General features: G+C 42.0%; 1 protein-coding gene across 4 annotated transcripts in view; it reads left to right on the forward strand.

Annotated features, from left to right (window-relative positions):
• The first annotated feature begins 6,176 nt into the window (after positions 1-6,176).
• Positions 6,177-15,050, forward strand: part of PALM3 (paralemmin 3) — a 34,696-nt gene continuing 25,822 nt past the window's right edge. For 3 of the 4 annotated variants that reach the window (XM_025171374.2, XM_025171373.2, XM_007435544.3), the window contains exon 1: positions 6,177-6,560. The gene's annotated coding sequence lies outside the window, so the exon portion shown is untranslated. Of the gene's footprint in view, positions 6,561-10,663; positions 15,035-15,050 lie in introns of those variants that run through there. The other variant, XM_025171377.2, reaches the window with a different exon arrangement.

Genomic DNA, 15,050 nt, shown 5'->3' on the forward strand with positions numbered 1-15,050 from the left:
GAGGACACTCAAGGACTTGATTAACTAACACTCAGACTGAGAGGTTTCACTGAATCACCCTTTGCTGCCTGGTACAGGCTGGATCCATCTGCCAGATTGCTGCAGTGGAGGGGAGGGAAGGGGGCAGGACAGGCACAGTCCATGGAGGTGCCAAGCTCCACATAGCTCTTTCTGGGGATCAAGGTATGGCAAAGTCACCTCCTGTCCCAAATATGTTATTATTACCCAAGCTGAAACCTGAGCAATCCAGATTCTAGAGCCTGTAGCAATGAGGAGGAAATGTTCTTTCAAAATGTTTCACGTCATCCTGGGGAGATTAGGATCGATTTTGTGAATGGAAGAGGGAAAAAAAGCACCAAAGGAAAGAGACATGCAGAGTCCAAGGTCAACTATACACAGAGTAAACCTGACTGCACCAAGCTCTCAACCCATGTTGAGGAACCGATGGAGAGCAAAATTGTGAGGGTGCCAGTGAAGCCCTAAGTGGGTTGAGATACCTCACATTCCTGTACCCAAAAAGCCTGGATACACACAATGGTTGGCTTCACCCAACGCTGTAAGACAAACCCAAGCAAACTATATTTTGGCTTAAGGTGTTAGGTGAACAACTTATAGGATGAGATCTGGGCCTCTGTGTGCTGCAAGGGATCCTGGGACATCCTCCTGAGATGCTATTGAAGGTGACTAATATTTTGGATCTACATTGAGAACCACATAGCAGAAAAACTGCAGCTCCCAGCAACATGGTTTGGGATTAGACCCAAGTACCACACCCACCCAATAATTCACAAATGAAAAAAAAAATACTCAGGTATTTGTAACATCTATATATCCTTACACCACTGGTTGGTTTCCACATCACATTAAGCCACAATCTGCTTTAATCACATCTTGTTCACTAAGCCACAGTGAGTGGATTCACATGTTGCACTATGCTGTAACTTCAGCACAATGGCTGGATTCAAATGTTGCACTAAGACAAAACCAAACAATCTACAACCTACATGCTGGCTTCACTACACCACATTACACCATAATAGGATGATGATCACCTCCCTTTCCTCCTCTTTTTTTGCCTTCAAGTCTGACTTAACTCCTGTAGGCAACGTGTTCAGAAGTGGTTTGCTATAGCCATAAGACACACATCCTTGGACAGTGAGTTTCACAAACCAACAATTAAAATGTAAGGTGATCTGCAACAGAGAAAGAGCTCTACACATTGTGCCACCTGCTTCGTAATAGGTAGTTCAGCTCTTTGTTTGACTCTTGAAGATATCAGTCTCTTCACCTGCTACATCCCTCAAGGTAAGAATCCCCCAACTCACTCAGTTTATTTCACCTGAGAAACCCTGCTCTCTATCCAAGCACACCCAAAGAGGCAGGCAGGCAGGCAGCAAAATAACACAACAACCTATCTACAAAAGGCTAGTTTATGTACTGGGATGAAATCAGGAAATAGTAGGATTCTATGATGCAGCAACCAGAAACAGGGCTGCATCACAAAACACAGTGAACACTCCAGAGAAGAAAGGCAACTGAGGTTCAAAAACTATACTGACACTTTGACTTCCAAATTATCCAGCCCATTCTGCTTTAGTCCCCCCCCCCCTTCTAGACATGAAATTAATGCTGTGATCCAAAACAACTGGAGAGCACCAAGTTAATTACCTCTCACATATTTGACTGTGCTGGTGACAATACTGCAGGAAATTATTCACCAAGGATGCGTATATGGAGATGGAGGGAAGAATGCAAAGAATATGGGAAAGTAAAAAAGGAAATAGTCAGCTTGTAATTAGTCTTGGATGTTAATGGCCACATAGCAGGATACATGGTTATGGAGATACTAATAGAATTTATTCCATTTTAGGAGGGTAAAGTATTATCTAGGGCACCTTGAGAACAATAAGGTCTCTTTGCCAAAGCGCATTCACATATGATGGTGCCAGTAAGGACTCAATATATATGCTGCAAAAGAGAACATTCTCATCACCAGGACTCTAATGTAAAAAGAGACCCAATAATTTCACAAATCCACTTTTGTGTACAGTTTGAGCATTAATACACCAGCACTCTTGCAAAGATTCTGGGGACCATATCTTGAATCACGCATTCCTGCTGCATACCGTGTCTATGGATCTCCCTTCTTCCCAACATCCTGTAAGTTAACCTAGATCAATGTATTTCTATTTCTGTCTTGCTAATCACCAAACCTGTCCTGGTGGGGCAGTGTTTGCTACACAGCTGTCTTTAGAAGACTAAGCTGCTTAATACTCCTGAGAGATGAACCTCAAGGTGTCACAGGCATGTTATGCAAACAATAAATGCTTTTGGTGGTTAAGAATAAAAAATAGGTGACAAGCGCCTCTAATGGGGTGGGGGGAAAGTCTCTCAGAAGCCAGTTCTTATGCTGTCTCACCTGGATGCTCTTCTCCTTGAGCCCAGATGTGGCATCTGCTTAAGTTCACAGACATTTCACTTCATACATTCTAAGGCTCAACTACACTGACATGGAAATAATTTGTGTGGCTACGTTCTACTGAGACCAGGTTTTAAATTCTGCTGAAATCAAGAGTGAAACAGCAGTAATGGCATTCCACTGAATGCCTGAATGTAAGCATTTTCTTTTTTATCTCTTCAGTGTTAAATGAAAATGATGTCGGGGCAGTGAAAACTGGAAGAAAAAAACACAAGAGTTAGGAGAAATTGTTCTGTCTGATAATATGTTAAATATATGGAGAAATAGATTGAAAAACATGAATCGGATTGCACAGCAATGTTTAACCAATTCTATTAACGTGTTTATTTTTAATATCCATTCTACCTGTTTCTTATGGCTCAAGATATTTAGGAAGAGAAGCTAACATTTAATTGCCGAGTTGGAAAAGGGAGAATAGTACACCTGCTTTTTGGCATGCTTATCTGAACTTTGAGACAAAAGAAAAGCTGATATCAGAGGTAGGAGTGTAAACTTCCACAGCTGGTGACAGTGTGACCCAGTGGTCGCAGAGCTGCATTTTATTCTGAAAGATCAGATCCTACAGCACTTTCCCCACGAAATAGCTATGGAAAATAGTGAATGTAAGGAAGAACTGAGTGTGTGTTGGGGGCAATGCTTTTGAAATATGGAGATAGCAGCAGCTGAAATGTGGAAAGAAGGCAACATAACATAACATAACTCAGGAACCTTTTTTGCTTGCCAGCAGGGGTCGCAAGAGGATTAATTAGCAATATTCCCAATTGTTATTCATCTACAAAGGAAGACAGGAACAGAAATGAGGGTGACAGTTGTTTAGTTTAATGCTGCTGGTCCCAGCCCATACAGTTGCACTGGGTTCAGAACCTGCAGATCTTATAATAAATAACAGTTTAACCACTTGATGAGATACTGTGTGATTATGAAGGGCTTCATTTGTGGTTCTTATTTTTCCTCCACAAAATGCTGATTAAAATAACTTCACAACAAGCCTGCAAGATGTCCCAGGACCACAAAAAAACAGTTTAACAAAAAGGCCATTGGCCCTTCATCTCAGTAGGACATTGCCTTGGCCACAATTCCCCAGGGGTTCAGCCAGATGTTCTTTCCTGCACTGTCTAGGGACACTGGGGACTGAACACACCTTCTATCACTGGCATGTGGTCCCATCAGTAGGACAGGAGAATCTGTGATCTTGCCAGTGTTGCTGAATTACAGTTCCCAGCATCCTTCATCATTTGCCATGCTGGTTCCTCACCCTCGACCTAAGATCAGGCAATAGATGGGCAAACTGGTTCATAACCATTACGGACATCTGAAATTTTATCTACACATTCAGCCAAGTTATATGAGTTTAAGGCAGGTCTATCACATGTGGGCTGCAAAACCCTGGATGACCACTAGATGACAGCGAGGAGTTAGAGAAACATTTGCCTTCTTAGCCTCTATTTATCATGATGTCTTCCTTGCAGGGAATTAACACAAGACAGCATTCATAAATTATATCCCCTGAATTGATACAATACATTAACTCCTTATTGCACTGATCATTTGATCTAAGCCTACTGTCTTTCCCCACTGCTGAGTTCAAGCGTTCTCCAGCCATCCTTGAGCCAACATAAAACTACATCAGCATGAAATTTGCTGTCCCAATTACCAATCCTTATTCTGCCTCTGTTAGATTGTTTCAAGGGATTACAGTCAACCGACTTCTCTCCAGCATAAAACATGATCACATCTAATGAAATTTCTACATTTGAGGGCTAGAATGAGATGGTGGCAGAATAAGGGGGCAAATATTACTGGTCACATTATGGACAATTTATGTCTGTCTCACTTGTGGGCTAGGGACTAGATGATGGCTGCATTATAGGAATACAGCAGAAGAAAAGAAGTTGCCAGGGCATGTTTGTGTGCTGATCAGATGCAAGGAAAGGCTTTAAGATTTGAATTTGCTGTTCTAGACAAATAACAGGAAATATACAAAACCTCAAGCCTATAGGTTAGCTTCACAAAACCACACACTAAACAGAATTAGAGTACCAGGAAGAGGAGGTAAAATGCAATTCAGGACGAATATATGATCATTTCTCCCAGATTACAGACTGGGGACAAGACATTGTGTTTTGCTGATCCCGCCCCCCACAGTGATCTTGGGGAGTTTTAATAAAATCTTATTTAGATCACCATAAAAACAACAAAGGCTTTTCTGCCTTTTAATGATAGCTGATCTATAAGAATTAGTAGATGAAAATGGAATCTGTGTTATGAAAACTTTATCTTTTAACTGGTATAGAGAAACCTGTCACTCGCTAGTTGCATGAACTTTGTGAAATTGTTTAAGACGCTAAAAATGAGTTCTTCCAAAGCACATTTGTAGGACAAGATGACACCATCTAGGCTGAATGTGTTGAGCTGAGGTGAAATAGGTTATATGTGGTTGTTATTATTTACTGTTATTAATTTACCATGGATGTTTCGCTATTGCTGTGAATGTTTTAATATTGTAAACCTATTCTTAACTGCTAGGAATCTTGACTGAATCACAGCAGGTTAAAAACGGAATGGATGGATGAATGAATAAGTAAATAAATAAAATTATGGGTGTTGAAAACCAGCATAGTTGGGTGCAAGATGTGAGGCTGGATCTACCAAGAATGACTAATGTGTAGAACCCATTCCCAAGAAGTAGACATTTTATTTTTTTTACTTGTTCAATTTCTATCCTGCTTTTTCTCTAGGAACTCAAGATGATATACACAGCGTTCTTTTCTCCCATTTTTCTTCACAACGACAACCCTGTGAAGTAGGTTGGGTGGAGACAGTGACTGGGCCAAAGCTACCCATTGAACTTCCATAGCTAAGGGAAGACTTGAACCTGGGTCTCCCTGGTCCTAGTCCAACATCCTACCCACTACACCAAACTTTTAGTGCGCTAAAACAAAAATAACAACGTTAACTTGGCTAAATAAACTGAATCACAAATGAGCCAATTACATGTTACCCCAGTATATTATATGAATTCAGCCAGCATGGTTAAGTCATATTTGAAAAATAACAGATTTTGAGTATACTGCAAAAATCCAGGGAACAGTAAGATGGCAGCAAAGAATGAGTTTTGTATCCCTTTGCTGCTATCTAATGGTGATTCACATGTTTGCAGTCATATCATGTAAACCCAGAAAATTGGGGTAATTTTGAAAACCATGGGTGTGTTGTGAAAACCTAATTGCAGAGTCTTCTGGTAGCTGAACAGCTTTTGGAAAGAGAAACAATTGAAACATAAGCCCTTGTGGGCACAGCCGATTCCATGAAATGAACGCCTTTTCGTTTGTTTTTTGTTTTCTTTGGCTTTGTTTCGCCAAGCCATGAAAGAGCCGGGGAGAGCTTTGTGCCAGGGGAAGGGAGTCAGTTGGGCAGAATCAGGATGACCCAGAAGGAGAGTCCCACAGGAGCTGTCTATGGCCAGCTTTACCATTAAGGACCCGATTTTAAGCATGACTGGCGTTCAACCATTTGAGAGGTGGCGGCAGCCGCGTCTCTCTTATTTTCTGGCCGTAAGAAGGTCTCAGAGGGAGGACACATCCAGAAGGTAACCAAACAAGGCAGCCCAGGAATGCTGGTAAATAATTCAGCTAGGCAGCTGATAAGTCACTGACCCAGCAGTGGGGGTGGGGGGAGGTTTTCAAGGGCGCCAGGGCCCAGCATTGCTGGTGCTGCCTGTGGGGAAACTCACCTCCCCTCGCCCAAGTCTGCCTGCCTCTCAGCTTTTTCCAAACTGAAACCGGCCTGACCAGCTCCTGACTGAGCTCCTGACAGCCGAGAGAGCCTTCTTTCCCTCCTCGGTCTTTTGACCCAGGCACTCACACACAAATACACACACAAGAAAGGCTTGGAGCCAAGTCAGGCCTGGCTAAGGTGGTGGGGGTGTTAAAAGATGCATCTGCTCTTTGACTTGGCTCTTCTGACTGCATCCCATTGAGCGGGACAGAAGCTCCCCCACCCCCAGTCTCATCTACTCCCTTCTGCCCCAGAAGAAACTCAGCAAAAGACCACGGGCTTGCTGGACGTCCGTGACGGACAGGTAAGAAGAAACACAGGGGCGGGCAGCTCTGGTAGGTGCTTGCCTACGAGCTTGGAGAGAATGGAGGGGAAAAAGCAGAGCCGAATGACCAGGCGGGGCTGTTGGGTTAAAACCAGGCCAGAGCCCTAAGTCCAACAGAAAGAGGGGGCAGAAAAATGAACCCAGCTGATTACTCCTACAAGCTCCCTGTTTGCAAAGCAACCTCACGTCATTTGCCATTCCTGACCAGACGCAAAAGGGGACAGCTGTTGATCTCTTTAATAATTCTGCACGTGAGGCAAGATGGCAGGTGGAGCTTGTTCTACAGGGAGCAGTCAGGTTCCTCTGCTCAAATTGTTACCTTCCCCTTTTACCTGCAGTCACTCAGCGGGGAAAGCCCTGTCATAGAGTGCCTCCCTTCTGGGCAAAGGAAATAATTAGGGCTGCAAAAATAGTCACTGTTAAGGAAAGGGTGGCCTTGATGTTCCAAACAGCTGCAGATGCTGCTTATGTGTACAAAGGATTATCGAAGAAGCAGGTGTACATCTTTTTAATCAGAACCCCCATCTTCCATTTTCTTCATTATGGGTGCGCTGCCACAGTGGAAGCCACGGTGATTCACGTGCATCATGATGTTGTTGCACAAAAGATGCAAATCTCATAATTTCCAATGTTATCATGACCCGCATGGCATCACTTGCTCCACCCTATGGACTTCTAGTGGACACATGTTCCAGGGTGTCACTACTAGGCTACAGATGAAGTTTCAAGGGAATAGTCTCAGCCCAAGGGGGACTGCTGGAAGATACCACACCTAGGTGTCCCCATAGATAAGTATTTGAGTTTGCACACCGAATATGACTTTTTATCGGTTATTTCTCCTTAAAATCCTTTAAATGTCCTGCTGGGTGCACACTCTGTGTGTGTGCATTGGTGTATGAAGTTTAACTAAAACTACACGCCTTCCACCCCTTTCTCAACCATAGGTCTGGATATGGTCATGGAAGAAGAAGATTAGGCTGAGTTTGAACAACATGCTTGATTAAAATATAGTTGGCTAGTTTCTGGCTCAGGGTGTTGTGTGAACCCAGCCATGGGTTGGTTTGTGATTTAGTGGTCATGTACATCCAGAAAATTGGGTTAATTCAGTAAACCAAGGTTATGTTATTCATGGGTATGTGTGTAGTGGCTGCACGGCCTAATTGTGTTTTAACGATTATCAATAAAGGGATGGTAGTTATTCTGGACCAATGCAGCCAGTGTAAAAGTGCACAGTAGTTTTGTCTCCTGCTTGTTCAGGAGGAGCTTTGCCCTTGGAATGATTTAGTGCATCTGAGACTGGAAATAGAGCCTTCAGGCCTTTCGAATCTTGCTTAGCTTTGCTCATTTCTTCACCTGCTCTCTGGGCCTCTTCCACCCCTTCTGAAATGTTCAGAGGAAACTGTGGCTCTCCTGATGTCACTAAGCTACTTGAGCAACCCTCAGTGGCTGGGGCATCTGGGGGTTGTAGTCCAACATCTTCTGGAGCTCTCCAGGTGATTTGAAATGCAGTATATCAGCAAGAGTTTTCTGTTTGTAATCGTGTAAGAATACAATGATAAAAACCCTATATTCTATAGGTTCCTGAAATTGAGATAACTTGGGGAGAAAAAACAGGACTAGATTTGTTTGCAAAAGGACTTGTATGAACATTGTTGCAAGAACAGACTAGCCTTAACATGCATTCAAAGGCATTGTGTACCCCAATTTTGGGAAATTGAGATCCATCTTAATGTGCTAGTTCTTCTTGCATTGTCAGAGGTAAAAATCTCATTACGTTGCACACTGTATTCACTGCTTGCATATTGCCTTGCCGGGAGATGATATTCTAGTTAGGATTAAGAATGATGAACGTTTTCTTCACTTGCAGATTACATTGGCTCTGAATGCCCTGGAAACCCAAACATTCTTTTTTGGCCAGATCAAGATTTAGACAATCTTATACCAACTTTTCCTATACTACCGACAATCAATTTTTCTTTCTTAAGCTGCCACATTGCCACAGTGTGTACATTTTATTGCGCTTCCCCTTCCATTTCAAGGAGACGTGTCTAGCCAGCCTTGATTAGCTATTGGTAACTTTCCTGGAGTGATTCCTCTTTCTTAAGAGGAGTGGGAGGGAAATTCATGCTGCTGACCATTCTTCAGCTAATTAACACCCTCAAAATAGTCATCCCACCCCAGTAAGGACAACAGATTTTCCTAGTGAAAATAGACTTGGGTCTCTTTCATGCTTACCCAAAGGGTTGGTTGAAATTCACCAAAGATCCTAGCAACCACCATCCCAAGTAGCATGGGAAGCCTAGCTTTCTTGGCATGCTGTTTCTAGTTATTGACCACTGCTTGTCAATCACATTCTGGATATCAACCAGATAAACATTCCCACAATCATTAGTCTAGCCCATCTTCTTCTATTACTTATTTGCCACCCCTGTTCCAGCATCTGGATGAAAAAGTGGTGCTTCTTATGTCTGTCAGAAGATTATCATGTCCTTTTTCTTCATTGGTTGGCTGTTTGCCATCCCATGATCTGAAGAGTTCCTCTAAAAGGAATTAATAAGCAACCATATATTTAAAAAATCTATTGCATCCTATTAATCATTGATTTATTCATGCTAGATAAAGCAGCCTTGGTATGACAGTTTTCCAAATTTCTAATAACCAAGACACATTTTTCTGAATTAAAACTGGGGACTCTGTTCAGTTTGAGACTTCATCCCTCTGTTTCTGTCACTGGGTGAGTCATTGTTCCAAACGTGCCGTTTCATTAGTAGTAAGCAATTCCAGAGCAATAATTCACCCAGTAAATCTTGAGTGAATAAATGATCCACTTGTGCAGAGATATCAGCTCCCAGTAGAGGGAGTTTATCACCGCAGAGACACAGCAGGCACTTCTTATACTGATAAGACTGTGTAATTCACTGAAGCCTTTAAAAACAGGAGGATGGTTTTCTACAGCACGCGAAATGCATCTGGCGCGTGGCTTTTGTGTTTCCAGCTGAGGTTAAGAAGCCCATGCAAAGTGAGGGAAGGGGCTGCAAATCCTTGCACAAGAGAAAGACTGGTTGCCTTCCGGTGCTTTCTGGAGCAGTAAAAAGCTTGCTTGCTTCTTCTAAACCCTAAAGGCGTTGTGCTCTGCAATACATAAACTCCAACTGCGTATTTAATTACTTTGGGGGCTTTATCTTGCTTGCAATGACACATTAAATTGCTATCTACCAGTTCCTGAGCTGGCAGAAAAGTATGCCAGCAAAACATTTGCTGCCCCGATTGCTGAGCCCTATTCTGGCACAATAATGAGGCTGGTGATAGGTGGTGTCCTTACAGTTTTAATGCAGGATAAGTTAAGGAAAGCCATTGGTAGATTCATCTGATTTTGTTTCCCTTCCTACCAATTCTCACCTGCCAGTAGGAAAACAGCCACCAATTGCTCTTCCTAATGGAAGGAGCAGAGTGAAGTGAATATAGTGTTGCTTGGAAAGGTGTGGTTAGCCACCTCTCAGTTATTTTAACTGTAATATCTTAGAACACAGGTTTAGTGCACTTTTGAAAGAGCGCTAAACCCATTTTTTAAACCCATGTCAAAAAACAGCCCAGCTGAGAAGTTACAGGCATAGAGTACGGATGCAGGAGGGGGGTGATCAGTAACAAGTGAGCTCTGTTCCTGACTAGTTTTACGACAATATGGCAGCTTTGACAGTGAATCCAGTTCCATCCTCTTGGCCAGGAGCATCTGGGAGTAGGCTGTGGACAGCCATGGAGACGGAACAGTGTCGGCAAGATGCCCCCACACCCAAGTAATAAAAACAGTAAAAAGTCAGCCACACAAGGTTACTTGTTCGCAGAAGCATTGGAAAACCTATAATACATGCAATTGTGACAGTACCAGCAATACAGAGCAGCTGATTTACAGAGCAGCAATACACAGCTCTTTCCTGGTTGAAACTGACTTCTCTACAGCCTAGAAACGATATGCTTAAAGGAAAAGAAATCAGCCATTGTTTCAAAAGAGCTCTAAGGCCATTTTTTAAATAATAATTTTTATTAAAGATTTTTTTCAGATATAAAAGATAAAGTAATATAAAATAAAATAAAATTAAATTAAAGGAAAGAAAGAAAGAAAGAAAGAAAGAAAGAAAGAAAGAAAGAAAGAAAGAAAGAAAGAAAGAAAGAAAGAAAGAAAGAAAAAGAAAGAAAGAAAGAAAGAAAGAAAGAAAAGAAAAGAAAAAGTAAAGTGAAAAGTGAGAAAAGTATAAGAGAGAAGATCTCTTTTATAGCGGTTACAAGCATGGCTATTTATGGTATAACAAAGTTAAGGTTAATGTAGATTTTAAAAAATCACTTTTTTAGATGTGCCTTACTGACAATATGGAATAGATATAAAGCTAGGTTGCTCCCAAAGGTTCCTTTATGGTTGTCACTACAAGAAGCTTTTTACAGCAGTTACAAGCAAACAGATCTTCACACCTCCCTCCTTTAAAATACATTATATTACCCTTCTTCCCATTAATCAACCATTTTTAATCAACAAATCCATAAATCATGAAATCTTTTTTTCCCCATTTTCAGCAAAAAGTCCATAAAAGGTTTCCAGTCTTTAATAAAAGTACTTATTGTCTTGTCCCTGATCAAACAGATCAATTTTTGACCTAATTCTATCATCTTCACAATCCATTACTCCATTGGGGGTATTTCAGTATTTTTCCATCTTTGTGCATATAATAACCTTGTTGCAGTAACCATATACAACTAAGGCCATATTTTTAATGAGGCCATGTAAGATTTGACAAGTGATTCAGAAAGTGTTGGTCAGACCCTTTGCAGGCAAATGCTCCTGTGGAAATCAGCTGTCCATTCTTTCCTACAGCCCAAGCCAAAGGTGTCTATGGCAAAAATTGTGTTGGGAGAAGGGAGAAAACAAAATTGGAGCAGCTAAAAATTACTTTAAGCTGCCTCAGTTGTGGGTGGAGATGGCATGAAAGGAATGTCATGAAGACAAGGCATAAGAGCGCCATGTGGGGTATGTTTGTGTTGCATTAGGTGGATGTGGGTATGTGCTCTACATCTACCTTGTCTAGAACTTTACTTTTTTGGGACAGGCCTTGACTTCTCATACCTCTGGAATAAAGTGCCTGATTTTTAACTGAAGAGAGTGATGGTGAATGTTGAATGCATTCTTATTTGAAGAGTGTTTTGCAACTGCTACCCTGCTCACCTTCACAAGCATCCCGTGTCAATCGTTTTACAGATGCCATTTCAAGGTATAGAAAGCATGGTCTTAGCATTAGCAACCTGCATTCTCTTCCCACTGCCTCCTTAAAAGACAGTAGGGAGCCTCACAGAAGAACCCCCCTGGGACATGGCTCAAGGAGCTATGGTGGTTTCCAATCTTTGGGGCTGCTGATAAAGCAGAGGTTCCACTTAGCAGCAGGAAGGCAGGAGTCCATTTCGCAGCAGTGTAAAAATGCCAATAGTCTCTGGCAGGAAAGGGCTTGGAGATATTCATGCAGCTGAAATTGCCAAGGCAGAAAAACATGACTTCATACTCATAGCTGGCACTTCCGATGCATCTGGCTCTAGGGCTGAACATAGATTCTCTGGTACCCATGGCATAAAATTAAAATGTTATCTGTGGGCTTTGCTAATTAATACAGAGCATAAGCCTCTGGGATATGTTGGTGCACAAACCCATTCAAAATGAATGGGAGCTGTCAAAGAGGAAGCTCGGCACTAGCAGCCTAATGCAAAATCACTAACAGCACTGTCACCTTAGTAGCAGCAGAAATCTGCCCACCCTATCATTATTGATGCTCCAGTTTGCAAAATGGCCCTTTATCTAGATTGGTGGCAGATAGCATGGTCATAGTTAATAGTCCCTGATGCTTGTTGAGCCACTAGAATTTGTGTCAGACCCTGTCTGGCTGAGTGAAATCTGTGCATGGGTTGCTTTAAGATTGCTTAGCTGGCAAAACCAGCATTTTGATATTGGTGTCCTGAACTGATGCTACAAAGCAGCTCTGCCCAGTCTGAAGACCTCAAGATATATCAAGATTACAACCCTCAGAATTCTCAGCCAGAATGGCCAATGAAAGCTACAATCCCAATACATCCAAAGGGTGTCAAATGGAGGAAAGCTGTTATAAAGCCTTAGACTCTGGCACATGGGAGTTCCTTGGGGCTCTACTCCTCCTATTCATAATACCTGCGCAGGTTCTACTGTCCACCTATTGTAAAGGGCAGAGGGAATGGCTCTGAAGGACAGGAAGAAGAGCCACTACCAAAGCAATGGTCAGATAAAAGGGGCTGAGCCCAGGCCAAGAAAGTAGTGTGGGTAAACATCTGACAAGCCCCTCCCTAGTTCACATGAAGATAATGGATGGGAGAAGAGAAGTGCATTCAAGCTTGCAAGATTCTGGTATTATAGCTTTACAATAAAAGTAGTATTGACCTACATGGCATTGGCTTCCTGACACCTATTCAAATGTGCAATTATAAATGAAGTTTGTTGCAAAATTTCCCACACTCCAGCATGACATAAAGGAAGTGGCCTGAGATATTGTATGTGAAATACCTGGATGCTTGGGGAAAAAATCAACAGACATGATTATTGTTATCAAATATTACAAGGAATTTTTGACAGTTCAGAAAAGTGATGGAGTATAATCCCACTCTGGGAATAATTGTGAGATTTTTGGAAGAGGAAATGGTAATTTCTTTCTATAGCAGTGCTTCCTAATCTGGTGCTCTCCAGATGTGTGGACTACAGCTTCCATTATCCTGTGGGCACATTTGCAGGGATTATAGCAGTATCAGACTGATACCACTGGAGGGCACTCAATTGGAGAAGACTGGTCTGTAGGATACCTACTTATTCTGAACATGGCAGAGGGTACTTTCATATCGATCATCTTTGTGGAGCCCATGCATAGAGTGTATAATCTCTGGAGATTATATCACTGCCTACTTGAATTGATAAAATAAAGCATGCCAGAATGCCCCCACCAGAGATAAGAGATATTCTTATGCCCCAAATGTGCCTGCTTTATGTACTGGTAATGTATTTGCTAAGCACCTGTCAGGCCCAGCCCAAGAACAGCCATGAAACAGTCCAGTCGAGTATAATCTATTTGCTTACACCTTATAGTCAGAATCTTGCCAAACTAAATCTATGCTACAGCAACTAGTGGATACACCCTGGGAGATTCTAGGGAGTGGCTATCCTGAATCTCTTACTCTTCTCACGCTCCCCCTGTGGACTGTGTTGTCTTTTGTCTCCTTTCCCTTGCTGGAATGTAGCCCCTCCTTCCCGATAGCCTTGATCTCCCACATCACTCTCCTCCTCATTGATACATCCCATCACATCACCTGCAGATACAGCTCCTCGTGTTCCATCAAACGGAATTGTTTAGGAAATAGGAAGTACCTCTAGCTGGATCAGGCCAAGGCTGTATAATCTTCCCACTAGCAGCCAGTCAGATATCTAAGATTTGTGTGAGTTTGTATAGGCAACCCATGAAATTGGGAAAAAGAGTAAATGTTGACCTAGGCAGTTCTTCTGTGAAGAATGATGAAGCTACCCGTTTCTTATACCATTGGATTAATTTGGATGTTTAAAAGAAAGAAGAATTTAATCTCCTTTTTTCTCCTTGACTTGCTTATAAGTCATCTTATAACCAAATAAAAACTGAGTGCTTCCTGAAGTGATTATCAGCTAGCAAGAACTCACATATTTGGGACATGTGATGCAAGGGGCTGGACTAGAAAAAATGATTAAACTTGGCAAGTTTGAGGCAAGAGCAAGAAGTGGAAGGCAACAGATAAGATAGATAGAATGGGATTGAAGAAATCACTGGGCTGTTCTTGAAAGAGTTACAGATTAAGATGTTAGGCATTTGTCCATATAGTCACCAGGAGTCTTAGCTAAATTCTTAGTCATTTTGATGGATTGTAACCAACGTAGAAGACACCTGGACAGAAAACTCTGGTATACTTGCATTTGAATGATCACTATTCGCTGTTAGTGAAGGGAACTCATTAATGTTCCCAGAATTTCCATAATCCTATAGTTCATCCACCAAGACCAAATGAAAGTCATGCTTTTGTAACCTGAAGGATCAGGGATTGCAGTGTATGAAATGAGGTGTATCTTCAAAAATTTCTGTGAAGCTGCAGCTACTGCACTACATGTCTGACCACTTCCTTTTGCCGAGAGCGTATAATTACTACTCCGTCAGTTGCACCGACTGCTTTTCAAGTTTCCGTGCCCAGTTCAGAGAGTTGGTGGTTTTCGTTAAAGACCTTTGCAGTTTGAATCTACCAGAGCAGGAGCTGCCTCCATGTCTTGGTCCTTAGAGATCTGCTGGTGAATTCCTGTTGGAGATAACTGCTTTTGCCTCACTGAAGTTGCAGAATTAGGTTCCTAAAGTAGCCTGACAGACTCTAGTTGGTTTCAGAAGGTAAGTAAATTCTATT

The sequence above is a fragment of the Python bivittatus genome, unplaced genomic scaffold (assembly GCF_059951505.1).
Source record: "Python bivittatus isolate LINGU-HERP-01145 unplaced genomic scaffold, Pbiv_v1 ctg000220_np1212, whole genome shotgun sequence".
Classification (NCBI taxonomy): Eukaryota; Metazoa; Chordata; class Lepidosauria; order Squamata; family Pythonidae; genus Python; species Python bivittatus.